This window comes from Liolophura sinensis, chromosome 7 (genome assembly GCF_032854445.1).
Source record: "Liolophura sinensis isolate JHLJ2023 chromosome 7, CUHK_Ljap_v2, whole genome shotgun sequence".
In the NCBI taxonomy this organism is placed as follows: Eukaryota; Metazoa; Mollusca; class Polyplacophora; order Chitonida; family Chitonidae; genus Liolophura; species Liolophura sinensis.
Genome location: NC_088301.1, coordinates 80,907 through 104,183, shown reverse-complemented (window position 1 = coordinate 104,183; position 23,277 = coordinate 80,907). Strand labels below are relative to the sequence as shown.

At 45.2% G+C, this 23,277-nt stretch overlaps 10 non-coding genes across 10 annotated transcripts; all 10 read right to left on the bottom strand.

The window, feature by feature from the left end:
* Positions 1–2,615: 2,615 nt before the first annotated feature.
* On the bottom strand, positions 2,616–2,687 carry Trnag-ucc (transfer RNA glycine (anticodon UCC)). The gene has a single exon. It is a non-coding gene; the product is annotated as a tRNA-Gly (tRNA).
* A 1,227-nt stretch (positions 2,688–3,914) lies between these two features.
* Trnag-ucc (transfer RNA glycine (anticodon UCC)) lies at positions 3,915–3,986 on the bottom strand. Its single transcript has one exon. It is a non-coding gene; the product is annotated as a tRNA-Gly (tRNA).
* A 2,530-nt stretch (positions 3,987–6,516) lies between these two features.
* Positions 6,517–6,588, bottom strand: Trnag-ucc (transfer RNA glycine (anticodon UCC)). The gene has a single exon. It is a non-coding gene; the product is annotated as a tRNA-Gly (tRNA).
* Positions 6,589–10,425: 3,837 nt separating this feature from the next.
* On the bottom strand, positions 10,426–10,497 carry Trnag-ucc (transfer RNA glycine (anticodon UCC)). The gene has a single exon. It is a non-coding gene; the product is annotated as a tRNA-Gly (tRNA).
* A 3,837-nt stretch (positions 10,498–14,334) lies between these two features.
* Trnag-ucc (transfer RNA glycine (anticodon UCC)) lies at positions 14,335–14,406 on the bottom strand. The gene has a single exon. It is a non-coding gene; the product is annotated as a tRNA-Gly (tRNA).
* A 1,215-nt stretch (positions 14,407–15,621) lies between these two features.
* Trnag-ucc (transfer RNA glycine (anticodon UCC)) lies at positions 15,622–15,693 on the bottom strand. The gene has a single exon. It is a non-coding gene; the product is annotated as a tRNA-Gly (tRNA).
* A 1,231-nt stretch (positions 15,694–16,924) lies between these two features.
* Positions 16,925–16,996, bottom strand: Trnag-ucc (transfer RNA glycine (anticodon UCC)). Its single transcript has one exon. It is a non-coding gene; the product is annotated as a tRNA-Gly (tRNA).
* Positions 16,997–18,132: 1,136 nt separating this feature from the next.
* Trnag-ucc (transfer RNA glycine (anticodon UCC)) lies at positions 18,133–18,204 on the bottom strand. Its single transcript has one exon. It is a non-coding gene; the product is annotated as a tRNA-Gly (tRNA).
* A 2,535-nt stretch (positions 18,205–20,739) lies between these two features.
* On the bottom strand, positions 20,740–20,811 carry Trnag-ucc (transfer RNA glycine (anticodon UCC)). The gene has a single exon. It is a non-coding gene; the product is annotated as a tRNA-Gly (tRNA).
* Positions 20,812–22,042: 1,231 nt separating this feature from the next.
* Positions 22,043–22,114, bottom strand: Trnag-ucc (transfer RNA glycine (anticodon UCC)). Its single transcript has one exon. It is a non-coding gene; the product is annotated as a tRNA-Gly (tRNA).
* Positions 22,115–23,277: the final 1,163 nt, after the last annotated feature.

The following is a 23,277-nucleotide window of genomic DNA, read 5'->3' as shown; positions in this document are numbered from 1 at the left end:
CCTGATATCCTCCTCAGTCCCGGTATGCTGGCTGCTGTGCTTTCAGCTGTAGCACAACGGTCACGCAAATGGAGGACCTTTATGTAGCGATCTTGGGCTGCTATAGTGACACCTGGCCGACGGTCATTTGTTGTCCCAGTATTGTTGTAACGGGCAGCAAGCAGTGAAATCGTGCTCTGGCTGACGTGTAGACGCCTAGAAATTTTACGATTGGGACTCTCCAGCTTGAAGTCTTCCAATGGCAATATTTCTTGTGACAGTGTCAAGACGTGGCATGTTGAATCAGCTTGAAAACACCACTTGAAAGACGCCGATTTCCGGCCCGAAGTTGCGGTTTTATAGTCACACACTGCATGCTTTCCATGCGTAAGTTCGGCGTGTAAGACTGCATGTGATGCAGTGTGGTGCTGTATTTTTACTTCTTCCAAAAACGGCCTCCAAACTCAACATTTTCAACCAAGAAATGTTTTGAGGAATAAAATGTGTGCTAACTGTGACTATTAACAATATTAAAACACATTTTGCTCATGAAATGAAGACAAAATGTATTTATTTCATTTTAAAATAAAACAAAACACCTATGCGTTTCTTTTTTTGGATAGTATAATAAGATAGGGAATGGAGGTCTAAACGTACATAATATAGAATGTAAAATAAAAGCACTTGTTACTCGGCATGTTTCAAAATTAATTCATGGAACAACAGCGGAGTGGAAATACTTTGCCATCTATTGGTTGGGTTTACCCCTAAGGCATGTTTGTCGTGAATTCTGTCGTTCCAATGTCCCACATTCTGAAAACATTCCACCCTTTTCTAGACTGGCCTTGAGCGCCTGGAGAGAATTTACCACAGGTGTACAGCAACCTGTAACATTGTGTTCAAGCAGGCATATTTATGAATATTTTGTAACAAAAATAGTACATTGTCCAAGAGTAATGGTGTCTATGTCGCATTTGGACTGGGTTAGAATATGGAAAACTGTGTTTCATCAATTCTTAGATCACAATTTGGTCAACTTCAGTTACAAGTTGGTTCATGACATTTTGCCCGTTAAGGAAAAACTTCTTAGGAGAAATGTAGCCACCGATGACTTGTGTGTTTTTTGCTCCCTGTCTGAAACTCGGCAACATCTGTTTGTACAATGTAAAATCGTTCAGGATGTATTAAATGACTTTAACCGGATATTTGTTTTGTTTGCGAACTACCTACCAAATATGGACTCGGAAACATTAATATACAAGGTATTCAATTCCACCTTTAACCAGGAAGTTAGAGCGGTAATAGTGTATGTCATATGTGTTCTTCAGTTTAGTATTTGGTGTGCACGCAGCGACATAATATTTCAGAAAAAGAAGAGGGATGCTGTTGTTATTGTTAAGGCTGCCAAAGGAGTAATTAAAACCCGTATTCATGTTGACTTTTTCGACTAGACAGGCCATCATTCGAGAAAATCTGGTGTATAAACAAAGACTTCTGTACATTACGGAATGATAAATTAGTGTGTTTATTGAAATGAGCAGCTAATGTGCAATTGTTCTATTCACAAAGCAGTCATCTTTTCTGTGATATTTTATTTTAATTAACACTGCATTGTGATTTCAAAAGTTTGTGATAGCCGGGTATTGTTACATCTTGTGTATTTAATGACAATCTGGGAATAAATTCAACAATTTTCAAAAAAAAAAAAAAATCTCCAGTATACTCAACAACGGTCTGTGTGGTAATTGGATTTGTCCAATGTCAGCCCCAAAAAGAGACATTTCAAAAGCCAGGAGTGATGAAACGTTTTCCGTGTTTGTTCCAGCTTACTCATACACCCGTACTACCCTCAACCACAGAGCATTTTTGTCGATATTTAGACAAATCGGATATGTGGGGAAAATATAGCACATAAAAGTTTTAAAACTGCTCAATCAAGTTCCATGCCAATGCAAACCACATCGCAGATGTACCCACCAAATATTTTAGGGATGGTGCAAAGTCTGGGCACACAATGACACATTACGTGTTTTGGCACAAGTGTCACTACAGGCCACGCACCTCCATTATTTTCCCTCAGCGACAATGTTAACATATAGCGCTGAAGCTCAGTCCCAAAAATTTCGTGGCCAATAAGCTTTGGTGCATGCCTAGCCGAGTCTGTGAGAAAGAAGCCATAAAAATCTTGACCCAGGTTAACGGTGAAAATCCTGGACCTTTCTATGCTGGCAGCATAGGTGTGCCTAGCAACGTCAAGGAGACGTCACTTGCAGCCTCATCACCACTCGTCTCCTTGTGTCTTCTCGCCCAGAATTTCAAACTTTCATCATTAAAACTCATACCCGCTCACAGCTTAGACAATTTCCATCATTTTGATACCTGTAGAAGAAAATCTGCAGACTGGCAGCAAATGAAAAAGACTTTACAGCCTAAATTACAGGGAATTACATTCGTCCCTCCCGAAAAACGTAAGTTGTGTTGGGGGTGTGTGTTCATAAGCCAGAGGTCCGTGGATGGAAACGACGCTTTTCTCACGCTTGTTTTGTCTCTACTGTGCTAAAATTCCACCGCCGCAACGATGGCGGGTCACCATTCTCCAGTTTATTGAGCAACTGTCCGTGTGATAAAGGACTTGGTGCGTCGGCCGGGAATCGAACCCGGATAGACTGCTTGGAAGGCAACCATGCTGACCATTACACCACCGACGCAATCTTATAGGATGTGAGATCCAGCCAAGAGGTTTATTTGAACCCTCCTAGTAGTATCTGGCGTTTCTTGTTTGGCACTTTTTGGCCAAAGATGGGCTTGTTTTGATCAGATGCAATTGTGCCGGTAGTGATTGTGTTGTGTATAGCGCAGACCCTTTCGTTAAACAGCAGAGTGGCGCAGTGGAAGCGTGCTGGGCCCATAACCCAGAGGTCCGTGGATCGAAACCACGCTCTGCTAACACTTGTTTTGTCTCTAGTGTGCTATGTAACACTCAATTCTCGCAACCATGCCTTGTCACAAATCTCCAGTATACTCAACAACGGTCTGTGTGGTAATTGGATTTGTCCAATGTCAGCCCCAAAAAGAGACATTTCAAAAGCCAGGAGTGATGAAACGTTGTCCGTGTTTGTTCCAGCTTACTCATACACCCGTACTAGCATCAACCACAGAGCATTTTTGTCGATATTTAGACAAATCGGATATGTGGGGAAAATATAGCACATAAAAGTTTTAAAACTGCTCAATCAAGTTCCATGCCAATGCAAACCACATCGCAGATGTACCCACCAAATATTTTACGGATGGTGCAAAGTCTGGGCACACAATGACACATTACGTGTTTTGGCACAAGTGTCACTACAGGCCACGCACCTCCATTATTTTCCCTCAGCGACAATGTTAACATTTAGCGCTGAAGCTCAGTCCCAAAAACTTCGTGGCCAATAAGCTTTGGTGCATGCCTAGCCCAGTCTGTGAGAAAGAAGCCATAAAAATCTTGACCCAGGTTAACGGTGAAAATCCTGGACCTTTCTATGCCGGCAGCATAGGTGTGTCTAGCAACGTCAAGGAGACGTCACTCGCAGCCTCATCACCACCTGTCTCCTTGTGTCTTCTCGCCCAGAATTTCAAACTTTCATCATTAAAACTCATACCCGCTCACAGCTTAGACAATTTCCATCATTTTGATACCTGTAGAAGAAAATCTGCAGACTGGCAGCAAATAAAAAAGGCTTTACAGCCTAAATTACAGGGAATTACATTCGTCCCTCCCGAAAAACGTAAGTTGTGTTGGGGGTGTGTGTTCATAAGCCAGAGGTCCGTGGATGGAAACGACGCTTTTCTCACGCTTGTTTTGTCTCTACTGTGCTAAAATTCCACCGCCGCAACGATGGCGGGTCACCATTCTCCAGTTTATTGAGCAACTGTCCGTGTGATAAAAGACTTGGTGCGTCGGCCGGGAATCGAACCCGGATAGACTGCTTGGAAGGCAACCATGCTGACCATTACACCACCGACGCAATCTTATAGGATGTGAGATCCAGCCAAGAGGTTTATTTGAACCCTCCTGGTAGTATCTGGCGTTTCTTGTTTGGCACTTTTTGGCCAAAGATGGGCTTGTTTTGATCAGATGCAATTGTGCCGGTAGTGATTGTGTTGTGTATAGCGCAGACCCTTTCGTTAAACAGCAGAGTGGCGCAGTGGAAGCGTGCTGGGCCCATAACCCAGAGGTCCGTGGATCGAAACCACGCTCTGCTAACACTTGTTTTGTCTCTAGTGTGCTATGTAACACTCAATTCTCGCAACCATGCCTTGTCACAAATCTCCAGTATACTCAACAACGGTCTGTGTGGTAATTGGATTTGTCCAATGTCAGCCCCAAAAAGAGACATTTCAAAAGCCAGGAGTGATGAAACGTTGTCCGTGTTTGTTCCAGCTTACTCATACACCCGTACTAGCATCAACCACAGAGCATTTTTGTCGATATTTAGACAAATCGGATATGTGGGGAAAATATAGCACATAAAAGTTTTAAAACTGCTCAATCAAGTTCCATGCCAATGCAAACCACATCGCAGATGTACCCACCAAATATTTTACGGATGGTGCAAAGTCTGGGCACACAATGACACATTACGTGTTTTGGCACAAGTGTCACTACAGGCCACGCACCTCCATTATTTTCCCTCAGCGACAATGTTAACATTTAGCGCTGAAGCTCAGTCCCAAAAACTTCGTGGCCAATAAGCTTTGGTGCATGCCTAGCCCAGTCTGTGAGAAAGAAGCCATAAAAATCTTGACCCAGGTTAACGGTGAAAATCCTGGACCTTTCTATGCCGGCAGCATAGGTGTGTCTAGCAACGTCAAGGAGACGTCACTCGCAGCCTCATCACCACCTGTCTCCTTGTGTCTTCTCGCCCAGAATTTCAAACTTTCATCATTAAAACTCATACCCGCTCACAGCTTAGACAATTTCCATCATTTTGATACCTGTAGAAGAAAATCTGCAGACTGGCAGCAAATAAAAAAGAATTTACAGCCTAAATTACAGGGAATTACATTCGTCCCTCCCGAAAAACGTAAGTTGTGTTGGGGGTGTGTGTTCATAAGCCAGAGGTCCGTGGATGGAAACGACGCTTTTCTCACGCTTGTTTTGTCTCTACTGTGCTAAAATTCCACTGCCGCAACGATGGCGGGTCACCATTCTCCAGTTTATTGAGCAACTGTTCGTGTGATAAAAGACTTGGTGCGTCGGCCGGGAATCGAACCCGGATCGACTGCTTGGAAGGCAACCATGCTGACCATTACACCACCTACGCAATCTTATAGGATGTGAGATCCAGCCAAGAGGTTTATTTGAACCCTCCTAGTAGTATCTGGCGTTTCTTGTTTGGCACTTTTTGGCCAAAGACGGGCTTGTTTTGATCAGATGCAATTGTGCCGGTAGTGATTGTGTTGTGTATAGCGCAGACCCTTTCGTTAAACAGCAGAGTGGCGCAGTGGAAGCGTGCTGGGCCCATAACCCAGAGGTCCGTGGATCGAAACCACGCTCTGCTAACACTTGTTTTGTCTCTAGTGTGCTATGTAACACTCAATTCTCGCAACCATGCCTTGTCACAAATCTCCAGTATACTCAACAACGGTCTGTGTGGTAATTGGATTTGTCCAATGTCAGCCCCAAAAAGAGACATTTCAAAATCCAGGAGTGATGAAACGTTGTCCGTGTTTGTTCCAGCTTACTCATACACCCGTACTACCCTCAACCACAGAGCATTTTTGTCGATATTTAGACAAATCGGATATGTGGGGAAAATATAGCACATAAAAGTTTTAAAACTGCTCAATCAAGTGCCATGCCAATGCAAACCACATCGCAGATGTACCCACCAAATATTTTAGGGATGGTGCAAAGTCTGAGCACACAATGACACATTACGTGTTTTGGCACAAGTGTCACTACAGGCCACACACCTCCATTATTTTCCCTCAGCGACAATGTTAACATTCAGCGCTGAAGCTCAGTCCCAAAAATTTCGTGGCCAATAAGCTTTGGTGCATGCCTAGCCCAGTCTGTGAGAAAGAAGCCATAAAAATCTTGACCCAGGTTAACGGTGAAAATCCTGGACCTTTCTATGCCGGCAGCATAGGTGTGCCTAGCAACGTCAAGGAGACGTCACTCGCAGCCTCATCACCACCTGTCTCCTTGTGTCTTCTCGCCCAGAATTTCAAACTTTCATCATTAAAACTCATACCCGCTCACAGCTTAGACAATTTCCATCATTTTGATACCTGTAGAAGAAAATCTGCAGACTGGCAGCAAATAAAAAAGACTTTACAGCCTAAATTACAGGGAATTACATTCGCCCCTCCCGAAAAACGTAAGTTGTGTTGGGGGTGTGTGTTCATAAGCCAGAGGTCCGTGGATGGAAACAACGCTTTTCTCACGCTTGTTTTGTCTCTACTGTGCTGTGTAAAATTCCACTGCCGCAACGATGGCGGGTCACCATTCTCCAGTTTATTGAGCAACTGTCCGTGTGATAAAAGACTTGGTGCGTCGGCCGGGAATCGAACCCGGATCGACTGCTTGGAAGGCAACCATGCTGACCATTACACCACCGACGCAATCTTATAGGATGTGAGATCCAGCCAAGAGGTTTATTTGAACCCTCCTAGTAGTATCTGGCGTTTCTTGTTTGGCACTTTTTGGCCAAAGATGGGCTTGTTTTGATCAGATGCAATTGTGCCGGTAGTGATTGTGTTGTGTATAGCGCAGACCCTTTCGTTAAACAGCAGAGTGGCGCAGTGGAAGCGTGCTGGGCCCATAACCCAGAGGTCCGTGGATCGAAACCACGCTCTGCTAACACTTGTTTTGTCTCTAGTGTGCTATGTAACACTCAATTCTCGCAACCATGCCTTGTCACAAATCTCCAGTATACTCAACAACGGTCTGTGTGGTAATTGGATTTGTCCAATGTCAGCCCCAAAAAGAGACATTTCAAAAGCCAGGAGTGATGAAACGTTGTCCGTGTTTGTTCCAGCTTACTCATACACCCGTACTAGCATCAACCACAGAGCATTTTTGTCGATATTTAGACAAATCGGATATGTGGGGAAAATATAGCACATAAAAGTTTTAAAACTGCTCAATCAAGTTCCATGCCAATGCAAACCACATCGCAGATGTACCCACCAAATATTTTACGGATGGTGCAAAGTCTGGGCACACAATGACACATTACGTGTTTTGGCACAAGTGTCACTACAGGCCACGCACCTCCATTATTTTCCCTCAGCGACAATGTTAACATTTAGCGCTGAAGCTCAGTCCCAAAAATTTCGTGGCCAATAAGCTTTGGTGCATGCCTAGCCCAGTCTGTGAGAAAGAAGCCATAAAAATCTTGACCCAGGTTAACGGTGAAAATCCTGGACCTTTCTATGCCGGCAGCATAGGTGTGCCTAGCAACGTCAAGGAGACGTCACTCGCAGCCTCATCACCACCTGTCTCCTTGTGTCTTCTCGCCCAGAATTTCAAACTTTCATCATTAAAACTCATACCCGTTCACAGCTTAGACAATTTCCATCATTTTGATACCTGTAGAAGAAAATCTGCAGACTGGCAGCAAATAAAAAAGAATTTACAGCGTAAATTACAGGGAATTACATTCGTCCCTCCCGAAAAACGTAAGTTGTGTTGGGGGTGTGTGTTCATAAGCCAGAGGTCCGTGGATGGAAACGACGCTTTTCTTACGCTTGTTTTGTTTCTACTGTGCTGTGTAAAATTCCACTGCCGCAACGATGGCGGGTCACCATTCTCCAGTTTATTGAGCAACTGTCCGTGTGATAAAAGACTTGGTGCGTCGGCCGGGAATCGAACTCGGATCGACTGCTTGGAAGGCAACCATGCTGACCATTACACCACCGACGCAATCTTATAGGATGTGAGATCCAGCCAAGAGGTTTATTTGAACCCTCCTAGTAGTATCTGGCGTTTCTTGTTTGGCACTTTTTGGCCAAAGATGGGCTTGTTTTGATCAGATGCAATTGTGCCGGTAGTGATTGTGTTGTGTATAGCGCAGACCCTTTCGTTAAACAGCAGAGTGGCGCAGTGGAAGCGTGCTGGGCCCATAACCCAGAGGTCCGTGGATCGAAACCACGCTCTGCTAACACTTGTTTTGTCTCTAGTGTGCTATGTAACACTCAATTCTCGCAACCATGCCTTGTCACAAATCCCCAGTATACTCAACAACGGTCTGTGTGGTAATTGGATTTGTCCAATGTCAGCCCCAAAAAGAGACATTTCAAAAGCCAGGAGTGATGAAACGTTGTCCGTGTTTGTTCCAGCTTACTCATACACCCGTACTAGCATCAACCACAGAGCATTTTTGTCGATATTTAGACAAATCGGATATGTGGGGAAAATATAGCACATAAAAGTTTTAAAACTGCTCAATCAAGTTCCATGCCAATGCAAACCACATCGCAGATGTACCCACCAAATATTTTACGGATGGTGCAAAGTCTGGGCACACAATGACACATTACGTGTTTTGGCACAAGTGTCACTACAGGCCACGCACCTCCATTATTTTCCCTCAGCGACAATGTTAACATTTAGCGCTGAAGCTCAGTCCCAAAAACTTCGTGGCCAACAAGCTTTGGTGCATGCCTAGCCCAGTCTGTGAGAAAGAAGCCATAAAAATCTTGACCCAGGTTAACGGTGAAAATCCTGGACCTTTCTATGCCGGCAGCATAGGTGTGCCTAGCAACGTCAAGGAGACGTCACTCGCAGCCTCATCACCACCTGTCTCCTTGTGTCTTCTCGCCCAGAATATCAAACTTTCATCATTAAAACTCATACCCGCTCACAGCTTAGACAATTTCCATCATTTTGATACCTGTAGAAGAAAATCTGCAGACTGGCAGCAAATAAAAAAGACTTTACAGCGTAATATACAGGGAATTACATTCGTCCCTCCCGAAAAACGTAAGTTGTGTTGGGGGTGTGTGTTCATAAGCCAGAGGTCCGTGGATGGAATCGACCCTTTTCTTACGCTTGTTTTGTTTCTACTGTGCTGTGTAAAATTCCACTGCCGCAACGATGGCGGGTCACCATTCTCCAGTTTATTGAGCAACTGTCCGTGTGATAAAAGACTTGGGGCGTCGGCCGGGAATCGAACCCTGATCGACTGCTTGGAAGGCAACCATGCTGACCATTACACCACCGACGCAATCTTATAGGATGTGAGATCCAGCCAAGAGGTTTATTTGAACCCTCCTAGTAGTATCTGGCGTTTCTTGTTTGGCACTTTTTGGCCAAAGACGGGCTTGTTTTGATCAGATGCAATTGTGCCGGTAGTGATTGTGTTGTGTATAGCGCAGACCCTTTCGTTTAACAGCAGAGTGGCGCAGTGGAAGCGTGCTGGCCCCATAACCCAGAGATCCGTGGATCGAAACCACGCTTTTCTAACACTTGTTTTGTCTCTAGTGTGCTATGTAACACTCAATTCTCGCAACCATGCCTTGTCACAAATCTCCAGTATACTCAACAACGGTCTGTGTGGTAATTGGATTTGTCCAATGTCAGCCCCAAAAAGAGACATTTCAAAAGCCAGGAGTGATGAAACGTTGTCCGTGTTTGTTCCAGCTTACTCATACACCCGTACTACCCTCAACCACAGAGCATTTTTGTCCATATTAAGACAAATCGGATATGTGGGGAAAATATAGCACATAAAAGTTTTATAACTGCTCAATCAAGTTCCATGCCAATGCAAACCACATCGCAGATGTACCCACCAAATATTTTAGGGATGGTGCAAAGTCTGGGCACACAATGACACATTACGTGTTTTGGCACAAGTGTCACTACAGGCCAAGCACCTCCATTATTTTCCCTCAGCGACAATGTTAACATTTAGCGCTGAAGCTCAGTCCCAAAAACTTCGTGGCCAATAAGCTTTGGTGCATGCCTAGCCCAGTCTGTGAGAAAGAAGCCATAAAAATCTTGACCCAGGTTAACGGTGAAAATCCTGGACCTTTCTATGCCGGCAGCATAGGTGTGCCTAGCAACGTCAAGGAGGCGTCACTCGCAGCCTCATCACCACCTGTCTCCTTGTGTCTTCTCGCCCAGAATTTCAAACTTTCATCATTTAAACTCATACCCGCTCACAGCTTAGACAATTTCCATCATTTTGATACCTGTAGAAGAAAATCTGCAGACTGGCAGCAAATAAAAAAGACTTTACAGCCTAAATTACAGGGAATTACATTCGTCCCTCCCGAAAAACGTAAGTTGTGTTGGGGGTGTGTGTTCATAAGCCAGAGGTCCGTGGATGGAAACGACGCTTTTCTCACGCTTGTTTTGTCTCTACTGTGCTGTGTAAAATTCCACTGCCGCAACGATGGCGGGTCACCATTCTCCAGTTTATTGAGCAACTGTCCGTGTGATAAAAGACTTGGTGCGTCGGCCGGGAATCGAACCCGGATCGACTGCTTGGAAGGCAACCATGCTGACCATTACACCACCGACGCAATCTTATAGGATGTGAGATCCAGCCAAGAGGTTTATTTGAACCCTCCTAGTAGTATCTGGCGTTTCTTGTTTGGCACTTTTTGGCCAAAGACGGGCTTGTTTTGATCAGATGCAATTGTGCCGGTAGTGATTGTGTTGTGTATAGCGCAGACCCTTTCGTTTAACAGCAGAGTGGCGCAGTGGAAGCGTGCTGGGCCCATAACCCAGAGGTCCGTGGATCGAAACCACGCTCTGCTAACACTTGTTTTGTCTCTAGTGTGCTATGTAACACTCAATTCTCGCAACCATGCCTTGTCACAAATCTCCAGTATACTCAACAACGGTCTGTGTGGTAATTGGATTTGTCCAATGTCAGCCCCAAAAAGAGACATTTCAAAAGCCAGAAGTGATGAAACGTTGTCCGTGTTTGTTCCAGCTTACTCATACTCCCGTACTACCCTAAACCACAGAGCATTTTTGTCGATATTTAGACAAATCGGATATGTGGGGAAAATATAGCACATAAAAGTTTTAAAACTGCTCAATCAAGTTCCATGCCAATGCAAACCACATCGCAGATGTACCCACCAAATATTTTAGGGATGGTGCAAAGTCTGAGCACACAATGACACATTACGTGTTTTGGCACAAGTGTCACTACAGGCCACGCACCTCCATTATTTTCCCTCAGCGACAATGTTAACATTTAGCGCTGAAGCTCAGTCCCAAAAACTTCGTGGCCAATAAGCTTTGGTGCATGCCTAGCCCAGTCTGTGAGAAAGAAGCCATAAAAATCTTGACCCAGGTTAACGGTGAAAATCCTGGACCTTTCTATGCCGGCAGCATAGGTGTGCCTAGCAACGTCAAGGAGGCGTCACTCGCAGCCTCATCACCACCTGTCTCCTTGTGTCTTCTCGCCCAGAATTTCAAACTTTCATCATTAAAACTCATACCCGCTCACAGCTTAGACAATTTCCATCATTTTGATACCTGTAGAAGAAAATCTGCAGACTGGCAGCAAATAAAAAAGACTTTACAGCCTAAATTACAGGGAATTACATTCGTCCCTCCCGAAAAACGTAAGTTGTGTTGGGGGTGTGTGTTCATAAGCCAGAGGTCCGTGGATGGAAACGACGCCTTTCTCACGCTTGTTTTGTCTCTACTGTGCTGTGTAAAATTCCACTGCCGCAACGATGGCGGGTCACCATTCTCCAGTTTATTGAGCAACTGTCCGTGTGATAAAAGACTTGGTGCGTCGGCCGGGAATCTAACCCGGATCGACTGCTTAGAAGGCAACCATGCTGACCATTACACCACCTACGCAATCTTATAGGATGTGAGATCCAGCCAAGAGGTTTATTTGAACCCTCCTAGTAGTATCTGGCGTTTCTTGTTTGGCACTTTTTGGCCAAACACGGGCTTGTTTTGATCAGATGCAATTGTGCCGGTAGTGATTGTGTTGTGTATAGCGCAGACCCTTTCGTTTAACAGCAGAGTGGCGCAGTGGAAGCGTGCTGGGCCCATAACCCAGAGGTCCGTGGATCGAAACCACGCTCTGCTAACACTTGTTTTGTCTCTAGTGTGCTATGTAACACTCAATTCTCGCAACCATGCCTTGTCACAAATCTCCAGTATACTCAACAACGGTCTGTGTGGTAATTGGATTTGTCCAATGTCAGCCCCAAAAAGAGACATTTCAAAAGCCAGAAGTGATGAAACGTTGTCCGTGTTTGTTCCAGCTTACTCATACTCCCGTACTACCCTAAACCACAGAGCATTTTTGTCGATATTTAGACAAATCGGATATGTGGGGAAAATATAGCACATAAAAGTTTTAAAACTGCTCAATCAAGTTCCATGCCAATGCAAACCACATCGCAGATGTACCCACCAAATATTTTAGGGATGGTGCAAAGTCTGAGCACACAATGACACAATACGTGTTTTGGCACAAGTGTCACTACAGGCCAAGCACCTCCATTATTTTCCCTCAGCGACAATGTTAACATTTAGCGCTGAAGCTCAGTCCCAAAAACTTCGTGGCCAATAAGCTTTGGTGCATGCCTAGCCCAGTCTGTGAGAAAGAAGCCATAAAAATCTTGACCCAGGTTAACGGTGAAAATCCTGGACCTTTCTATGCCGGCAGCATAGGTGTGCCTAGCAACGTCAAGGAGACGTCACTCGCAGCCTCATCACCACCTGTCTCCTTGTGTCTTCTCGCCCAGAATTTCAAACTTTCATCATTAAAACTCATACCCGCTCACAGCTTAGACAATTTCCATCATTTTGATACCTGTAGAAGAAAATCTGCAGACTGGCAGCAAATAAAAAAGACTTTACAGCCTAAATTACAGGGAATTACATTCGTCCCTCCCGAAAAACGTAAGTTGTGTTGGGGGTGTGTGTTCATAAGCCAGAGGTCCGTGGATGGAAACGACGCTTTTTTCACGCTTGTTTTGTCTCTACTGTGCTGTGTAAAATTCCACCGCCGCAACGATGGCGGGTCACCATTCTCCAGTTTATTGAGCAACTGTCCGTGTGATAAAAGACTTGGTGCGATGGCCGGGAATCGAACCCGGATCGACTGCTTGGAAGGCAACCATGCTGACCATTACACCACCGAAGCAATCTTATAGGATGTGAGATCCAGCCAAGAGGTTTATTTGAACCCTCCTAGAAGTATCTGGCGTTTCTTGTTTGGCACTTTTTGGCCAAAGATGGGCTTGTTTTGATCAGATGCAATTGTGCCGGTAGTGATTGTGTTGTGTATAGCGCAGACCCTTTCGTTTAACAGCAGAGTGGCGCAGTGGAAGCGTGCTGGGCCCATAACCCAGAGGTCCGTGGATCGAAACCACGCTCTGCTAACACTTGTTTTGTCTCTAGTGTGCTATGTAACACTCAATTCTCGCAACCATGCCTTGTCACAAATCTCCAGTATACTCAACAACGGTCTGTGTGGTAATTGGATTTGTCCAATGTCAGCCCCAAAAAGAGACATTTCAAAAGCCAGGAGTGATGAAACGTTGTCCGTGTTTGTTCCAGCTTACTCATACACCCGTACTACCCTCAACCACAGAGCATTTTTGTCGATATTTAGACAAATCGGATATGTGGGGAAAATATAGCACATGAAAGTTTTATAACTGCTCAATCAAGTTCCATGTCAATGCAAACCACATCGCAGATGTACCCACCAAATATTTTAGGGATGGTGCAAAGTCTGAGCACACAATGACACATTACGTGTTTTGGCACAAGTGTCACTACAGGCCAAGCACCTCCATTATTTTCCCTCAGCGACAATGTTAACATTTAGCGCTGAAGCTCAGTCCCAAAAACTTCGTGGCCAATAAGCTTTGGTGCATGCCTAGCCCAGTCTGTGAGAAAGAAGCCATAAAAATCTTGACCCAGGTTAACGGTGAAAATCCTGGACCTTTCTATGCCGGCAGCATAGGTGTGCCTAGCAACGTCAAGGAGACGTCACTCGCAGCCTCATCACCACCTGTCTCCTTGTGCCTTCTCGCCCAGAATTTCAAACTTTCATCATTAAAACTCATACCCGCTCACAGCTTAGACAATTTCCATCATTTTGATACCTGTAGAAGAAAATCTGCAGACTGGCAGCAAATAAAAAAGACTTTACAGCCTAAATTACAGGGAATTACATTCGTCCCTCCCGAAAAACGTAAGTTGTGTTGGGGGTGTGTGTTCATAAGCCAGAGGTCCGTGGATGGAAACGACGCTTTTCTCACGCTTGTTTTGTCTCTACTGTGCTGTGTAAAATTCCACCGCCGCAACGATGGCGGGTCACCATTCTCCAGTTTATTGAGCAACTGTCCGTGTGATAAAAGACTTGGTGCGTCGGCCGGGAATCGAACCCGGATCGACTGCTTGGAAGGCAACCATGCTGACCATTACACCACCGACGCAATCTTATAGGATGTGAGATCCAGCCAAGAGGTTTATTTGAACCCTCCTAGTAGTATCTGGCGTTTCTTGTTTGGCACTTTTTGGCCAAAGACGGGCTTGTTTTGATCAGATGCAATTGTGCCGGTAGTGATTGTGTTGTGTATAGCGCAGACCCGTTCGTTTAACAGCAGAGTGGCGCAGTGGAAGCGTGCTGGGCCCATAACCCAGAGGTCCAATGATCGAAACCACGCTCTGCTAACACTTGTTTTGTCTCTAGTGTGCTATGTAACACTCAATTCTCGCAACCATGCCTTGTCACAAATCCCCAGTATACTCAACAACGGTCTGTGTGGTAATTGGATTTGTCCAATGTCAGCCCCAAAAAGAGACATTTCAAAAGCCAGGAGTGATGAAACGTTGTCCGTGTTTGTTCCAGCTTACTCATACACCCGTACTACCCTCAACCACAGAGCATTTTTGTCGATATTTAGACAAATCGGATATGTGGGGAAAATATAGCACATAAAAGTTTTATAACTGCTCAATTAAGTTCCATGTCAATGCAAACCACATCGCAGATGTACCCACCAAATATTTTACAGATGGTGCAAAGTCTGGGCACACAATGACACATTTCGTGTTTTGGCACAAGTGTCACTACAGGCCAAGCACCTCCATTATTTTCCCTCAGCGACAATGTTAACATTTAGCGCTGAAGCTCAGTCCCAAAAACTTCGTCGCCAATAAGCTTTGGTGCATGCCTAGCCCAGTCTGTGAGAAAGAAGCCATAAAAATCTTGACCCAGGTTAACGTTGAAAATCCTGGACCTTTCTATGCCGGCAGCATAGGTGTGCCTAGCAACGTCAAGGAGACGTCACTCGCAGCCTCATCACCACCTGTCTCCTTGTGTCTTCTCGCCCAGAATTTCAAACTTTCATCATTAAAACTCATACCCGCTCACAGCTTAGACAATTTCCATCATTTTGATACCTGTAGAAGAAAATCTGCAGACTGGCAGCAAATAAAAAAGACTTTACAGCCTAAATTACAGGGAATTACATTCGTCCCTCCCGAAAAACGTAAGTTGTGTTGGGGGTGTGTGTTCATAAGCCAGAGGTCCGTGGATGGAAACGACGCTTTTTTTACGCTTGTTTTGTCTCTACTGTGCTGTGTAAAATTCCACTGCCGCAACGATGGCGGGTCACCATTCTCCAGTTTATTGAGCAACTGTCCGGTGCGTCGGCCGGGAATCGAACCCGGATCGACTGCTTGGAAGGCAACCATGCTGACCATTACACCACCGACGCAATCTTATAGGATGTGAGATCCAGCCAAGAGGTTTATTTGAACCCTCCTAGTAGTATCTGGCGTTTCTTGTTTGGGACTTTTTGGCCAAAGACGGGCTTGTTTTGATCAGATGCAATTGTGCCGGTAGTGATTGTGTTGTGTATAGCTCAGACCCTTTCGTTAAACAGCAGAGTGGCGCAGTGGAAGCGTGCTGGGCCCATAACCCAGAGGTCCGTGGATCGAAACCACGCTCTGCTAACAATTGTTTTGTCTCTAGTGTGCTATGTAACACTCAATTCTCGCAACCATGCCTTGTCACAAATCCCCAGTATACTCAACAACGGTCTGTGTGGTAATTGGATTTGTCCAATGTCAGCCCCAAAAAGAGACATTTCAAAAGCCAGGAGTGATGAAACGTTGTCCGTGTTTGTTCCAGCTTACTCATACCCCCGTACTAGCATCAACCACAGAGCATTTTTGTCGATATTTAGACAAATCGGATATGTGGGGAAAATATAGCACATAAAAGTTTTAAAACTGCTCAATCAAGTTCCATGCCAATGCAAACCACATCGCAGATGTACCCACCAAATATTTTAGGGATGGTGCAAATTCTGGGCTCACAATGACACATTACGTGTTTTGGCACTAGTGTCACTACAGGCCACGCACCTCCATTATTTTCCCTCAGCGACAATGTTAACATTTAGCGCTGAAGCTCAGTCCCAAAAATTTCATCGCCAATAAGCTTTGGTGCATGCCTAGCCCTGTCTGTGAGAAAGAAGCCATAAAAATCTTGACCCAGGTTAACGGTGAAAATCCTGGACCTTTCTATGCCGGCAGCATAGGTGTGCCTAGCAACGTCAAGGAGACGTCACTCGCAGCCTCATCACCACCTGTCTCCTTGTGTCTTCTCGCCCAGAATTTCAAACTTTCATCATTAAAACTCATACCCGCTCACAGCTTAGATAATTTCCATCATTTTGATACCTGTAGAAGAAAATCTGCAGACTGGCAGCAAATAAAAAAGACTTTACAGCGTAAATTACAGGGAATTACATTCGTCCCTCCCGAAAAACGTAAGTTGTGTTGGGGGTGTGTGTTCATAAGCCAGAGGTCCGTGGATGGAAACGACGCTTTTTTCACGCTTGTTTTGTCTCTACTGTGCTGTGTAAAATTCCACTGCCGCAACGATGGCGGGTCACCATTCTCCAGTTTATTGAGCAACTGTCCGTGTGATAAAATACTTGGTGCGTCGGCCGGGAATCGAACCCGGATCGACTGCTTGGAAGGCAACCATGCTGACCATTACACCACCGACGCAATCTTATAGGATGTGAGATCCAGCCAAGAGGTTTATTTGAACCCTCCTAGTAGTATCTGGCGTTTCTTGTTTGGCACTTTTTGGCCAAAGACGGGCTTGTTTTGATCAGATGCAATTGTGCCGGTAGTGATTGTGTTGTGTATAGCTCAGATCCTTTCGTTTAACAGCAGAGTGGCGCAGTGGAAGCGTGCTGGGCCCATAACCCAGAGGTCCGTGGATCGAAACCACGCTCTGCTAACACTTGTTTTGTCTCTAGTGTGCTATGTAACACTCAATTCTCGCAACCATGCCTTGTCACAAATCTCCAGTATACTCAACAACGGTCTGTGTGGTAATTGGATTTGTCCAATGTCAGCCCCATAAAGAGACATTTCAAAAGCCAGGAGTGATGAAACGTTGTCCGTGTTTGTTCCAGCTTACTCTGCTCAATCAAGTTCCATGTCAATGCAAACCACATCGCAGATGTACCCACCAAATATTTTAGGGATGGTGCAAAGTCTGGGCACACAATGACACATTACGTGTTTTGGCACAAGTGTCACTACAGGCCACGCACCTCCATTATTTTCCCTCAGCGACAATGTTAACATTTAGCGCTGAAGCTCAGTCCCAAAAATTTCGTGGCCAAAAAGCTTTGGTGCATGCCTAGCCCAGTCTGTGAGAAAGAAGCCATAAAAATCTTGACCCAGGTTAACGGTGAAAATCCTGGACCTTTCTATGCCGGCAGCATAGGTGTGCCTAGCAACGTCAAGGAGACGTCACTCGCAGCCTCATCACCACCTGTCTCCTTGTGTCTTCTCGCCCAGAATTTCAAACTTTCATCATTAAAACTCATACCCGCTCACAGCTTAGACAATTTCCATCATTTTGATAAATGTAGAAGAAAATCTGCAGACTGGCAGCAAATAAAAATGACTTTACAGCGTAAATTACAGGGAATTACATTCGTCCCTCCCGAAAAACGTAAGTTGTGTTGAGGGTGTGTGTTCATAAGCCAGAGGTCCGTGGATGGAAACGACGCTTTTTTCACGCTTGTTTTGTCTCTACTGTGCTGTGTAAAATTCCACTGCCGCAACGATGGCGGGTCACCATTCTCCAGTTTATTGAGCAACTGTCCGTGTGATAAAAGACTTGGTGCGTCGGCCGGGAATCGAACCCGGATCGACTGCTTGGAAGGCAACCATGCTGACCATTACACCACCGACGCAATCTTATAGGATGTGAGATCCAGCCAAGAGGTTTATTTGAACCCTCCTAGTAGTATCTGGCGTTTCTTGTTTGGCAATTTTTGGCCAAAGACGGGCTTGTTTTGATCAGATGCAATTGTGCCGGTAGTGATTGTGTTGTGTATAGCGCAGACCCTTTTGTTTAGCAGCAGAGTGGCGCAGTGGAAGCGTGCTGCGCCCATAACCCAGATGTCCGTGGATCGAAACCACGCTCTGCTAACACTTGTTTTGTCTCTATTGTGCTATGTAACACTCAATTCTCGCAACCATGCCTTGTCACAAATCTCCAGTATACTCAACAACGGTCTGTGTGGTAATTGGATTTGTCCAATGTCAGCCCCAAAAAGAGACATTTCAAAAGCCAGGAGTGATGAAACGTTGTCCGTGTTTGTTCCAGCTTACTCATACACCCGCACTACCCTCAACCACAGAGCATTTTTGTCGATATTTAGACAAATCGGATATGTGGGGAAAATATAGCACATAAAAGTTTTAAAACTGCTCAATCAAGTTCCATGCCAATGCAAACCACATCGCAGATGTACCCACCAAATATTTTAGGGATGGTGCAAAGTCTGGGCACACAATGACACATTACGTGTTTTGGCACAAGTGTCAGTACAGGCCACGCACCTCCATTATTTTCCCTCAGCGACAATGTTAACAATTAGCGCTGAAGCTCAGTCCCAAAAACTTCGTGGCCAATAAGCTTTGGTGCATGCCTAGCCCAGTCTGTGAGAAAGAAGCCATAAAAATCTTGACCCAGGTTAACGGTGAAAATCCTGGACCTTTCTATGCCGGCAGCATAGGTGTGCCTAGCAACGTCAAGGAGACGTCACTCGCAGCCTCATCACCACCTGTCTCCTTGTGTCTTCTCGCCCAGAATTTCAAACTTTCATCATTAAAACTCATACCCGTTCACAGCTTAGACAATTTCCATCATTTTGATATCTGTAGAAGAAAATCTGCAGACTGGCAGCAAATAAAAAAGGCTTTACAGCCTAAATTACAGGGAATTACATTCGTCCCTCCCGAAAAACGTAAGTTGTGTTGGGGGTGTGTGTTCATAAGCCAGAGGTCCGTGGATGGAAACGACGCTTTTTTCACGCTTGTTTTGTCTCTACTGTGCTGTGTAAAATTCCACTGCCGCAACGATGGCGGGTCACCATTCTCCAGTTTATTGAGCAACTGTCCGTGTGATAAAATACTTGGTGCGTCGGCGGGAATCGCACCCGGATCGACTGCTTGGAAGGCAACCATGCTGACCATTACACCACCGACGCAATCTTATAGGATGTGAGATCCAGCCAAGAGGTTTATTTGAACCCTCCTAGTGGTATCTGGCGTTTCTTGTTTGGCACTTTTTGGCCAAACACGGGCTTGTTTTGATCAGATGCAATTGTGCCGGTAGTGATTGTGTTGTGTATAGCTCAGACCCTTTCGTTTAACAGCAGAGTGGCGCAGTGGAAGCGTGCTGGGCCCATAACCCAGAGGTCCGTGGATCGAAACCACGCTCTGCTAACACTTGTTTTGTCTCTAGTGTGCTATGTAGCACTCAATTCTCGCAACCATGCCTTGTCACAAATCTCCAGTATACTCAACAACGGTCTGTGTGGTAATTGGATTTGTCCAATGTCAGCCCCAAAAAGAGACATTTCAAAAGCCAGGAGTGATGAAACGTTGTCCGTGTTTGTTCCAGCTTACTCATACACCCGCACTACCCTCAACCACAGAGCATTTTTGTCGATATTTAGACAAATCGGATATGTGGGGAAAATATAGCACATAAAAGTTTTAAAAACTGCTCAATCAAGTTCCATGCCAATGCAAACCACATCGCAGATGTACCCACCAAATATTTTAGGGATGGTGCAAAGTCTGGGCACACAATGACACATTACGTGTTTTGGCACAAGTGTCAGTACAGGCCACGCACCTCCATTATTTTCCCTCAGCGACAATGTTAACATTTAGCGCTGAAGCTCAGTCCCAAAAACTTCGTGGCCAATAAGCTTTTGGTGCATGCCTAGCCCAGTCTGTGAGAAAGAAGCCATAAAAATCTTGACCCAGGTTAACGGTGAAAATCCTGGACCTTTCTATGCCGGCAGCATAGGTGTGCCTAGCAACGTCAAGGAGACGTCACTCGCAGCCTCATCACCACCTGTCTCCTTGTGTCTTCTCGCCCAGAATTTCAAACTTTCATCATTAAAACTCATACCCGTTCACAGCTTAGACAATTTCCATCATTTTGATACCTGTAGAAGAAAATCTGCAGACTGGCAGCAAATAAAAAAGACTTTACAGCCTAAATTACAGGGAATTACATTCGTCCCTCCCGAAAAACGTAAGTTGTGTTGGGGGTCTGTGTTCATAAGCCAGAGGTCCGTGGATGGAAACGACGCTTTTTTCACGCTTGTTTTGTCTCTACTGTGCTGTGTAAAATTCCACTGCCGCAACGATGGCGGGTCACCATTCTCCAGTTTATTGAGCAACTGTCCGTGTGATAAAAGACTTGGTGCGTCGGCCGGGAATCGAACCCGGATCGACTGCTTGGAAGGCAACCATGCTGACCATTACACCACCGACGCAATCTTATAGGATGTGAGATCCAGCCAAGAGGTTTATTTGAACCCTCCTAGTAGTATCTGGCGTTTCTTGTTTGGCACTTTTTGGCCAAAGACGGGCTTGTTTTGATCAGATGCAATTGTGCCGGTAGTGATTGTGTTGTGTATAGCGCAGACCCTTTAGTTTAACAGCAGAGTGGCGCAGTGGAAGCGTGCTGGGCCCATAACCCAGAGTTCCGTGGATCGAAACCACGCTCTGCTAACACTTGTTTTGTCTCTAGTGTGCTATGTAACACTCAATTCTCGCAACCATGCCTTGTCACAAATCTCCAGTATACTCAACAACGGTCTGTGTGGTAATTGGATTTGTCCAATGTCAGCCCCAAAAAGAGACATTTCAAAAGCCAGGAGTGATGAAACGTTGTCCGTGTTTGTTCCAGCTTACTCATACACCCGTACTACCCTCAACCACAGAGCATTTTTGTCGATATTTAGACAAATCGGATATGTGGGGAAAATATAGCACATAAAAGTTTTAAAACTGCTCAATCAAGTTCCATGCCAATGCAAACCACATCGCAGATGTACCCACCAAATATTTTACGGATGGTGCAAAGTCTGGGCACACAATGACACATTACGTGTTTTGGCACAAGTGTCACTACAGGCCACGCACCTCCATTATTTTCCCTCAGCGACAATGTTAACATTTAGCGCTGAAGCTCAGTCCCAAAAACTTCGTGGCCAATAAGCTTTGGTGCATGCCTAGCCCAGTCTGTGAGAAAGAAGCCATAAAAATCTTGACCCAGGTTAACGGTGAAAATCCTGGACCTTTCTATGCCGGCAGCATAGGTGTGCATAGCAACGTCAAGGAGACGTCACTCGCAGCCTCATCACCACCTGTCTCCTTGTGTCTTCTCGCCCAGAATTTCAAACTTTCATCATTAAAACTCATACCCGTTCACAGCTTAGACAATTTCCATCATTTTGATACCTGTAGAAGAAAATCTGCAGACTGGCAGCAAATAAAAAAGGCTTTACAGCCTAAATTACAGGGAATTACATTCGTCCCTCCCGAAAAACGTAAGTTGTGTTGGGGGTGTGTGTTCATAAGCCAGAGGTCCGTGGATGGAAACGACGCTTTTTTCACGCTTGTTTTGTCTCTACTGTGCTGTGTAAAATTCCACCGCCGCAACGATGGCGGGTCACCATTCTCCAGTTTATTGAGCAACTGTCCGTGTGATAAAATACTTGGTGCGTCGGCCGGGAATCGAACCCGGATCGACTGCTTGGAAGGCAACCATGCTGACCATTACACCACCGACGCAATCTTATAGGATGTGAGATCCAGCCAAGAGGTTTATTTGAACCCTCCTAGTAGTATCTGGCGTTTCTTGTTTGGCACTTTTTGGCCAAAGACGGGCTTGTTTTGATCAGATGCAATTGTGCCGGTAGTGATTGTGTTGTGTATAGCTCAGATCCTTTCTTTTAACAGCAGAGTGGCGCAGTGGAAGCGTGCTGGGCCCATAACCCAGAGGTCCGTGGATCGAAACCACGCTCTGCTAACACTTGTTTTGTCTCTAGTGTGCTATGTAACACTCAATTCTCGCAACCATGCCTTGTCACAAATCTCCAGTATACTCAACAACGGTCTGTGTGGTAATTGGATTTGTCCAATGTCAGCCCCAAAAAGAGACATTTCAAAAGCCAGGAGTGATGAAACGTTGTCCGTGTTTGTTCCAGCTTACTCATACACCCGTACTACCCTCAACCACAGAGCATTTTTGTCGATATTTAGACAAATCGGATATGTGGGGAAAATATAGCACATAAAAGTTTTAAAACTGCTCAATCAAGTTCCATGCCAATGCAAACCACATCGCAGATGTACCCACCAAATATTTTACGGATGGTGCAAAGTCTGGGCACACAATGACACATTACGTGTTTTGGCACAAGTGTCAGTACAGGCCACGCACCTCCATTATTTTCCCTCAGCGACAATGTTAACATTTAGCGCTGAAGCTCAGTCCCAAAAACTTCGTGGCCAATAAGCTTTGGTGCATGCCTAGCCCAGTCTGTGAGAAAGAAGCCATAAAAATCTTGACCCAGGTTAACGGTGAAAATCCTGGACCTTTCTATGCCGGCAGCATAGGTGTGCCTAGCAACGTCAAGGAGGCGTCACTCGCAGCCTCATCACCACCTGTCTCCTTGTGTCTTCTCGCCCAGAATTTCAAACTTTCATCATTAAAACTCATACCCGCTCACAGCTTAGACAATTTCCATCATTTTGATACCTGTAGAAGAAAATCTGCAGACTGGCAGCAAATAAAAAAGACTTTACAGCCTAAATTACAGGGAATTACATTCGTCCCTCCCGAAAAACGTAAGTTGTGTTGGGGGTGTGTGTTCATAAGCCAGAGGTCCGTGGATGGAAACGACGCCTTTCTCACGCTTGTTTTGTCTCTACTGTGCTGTGTAAAATTCCAC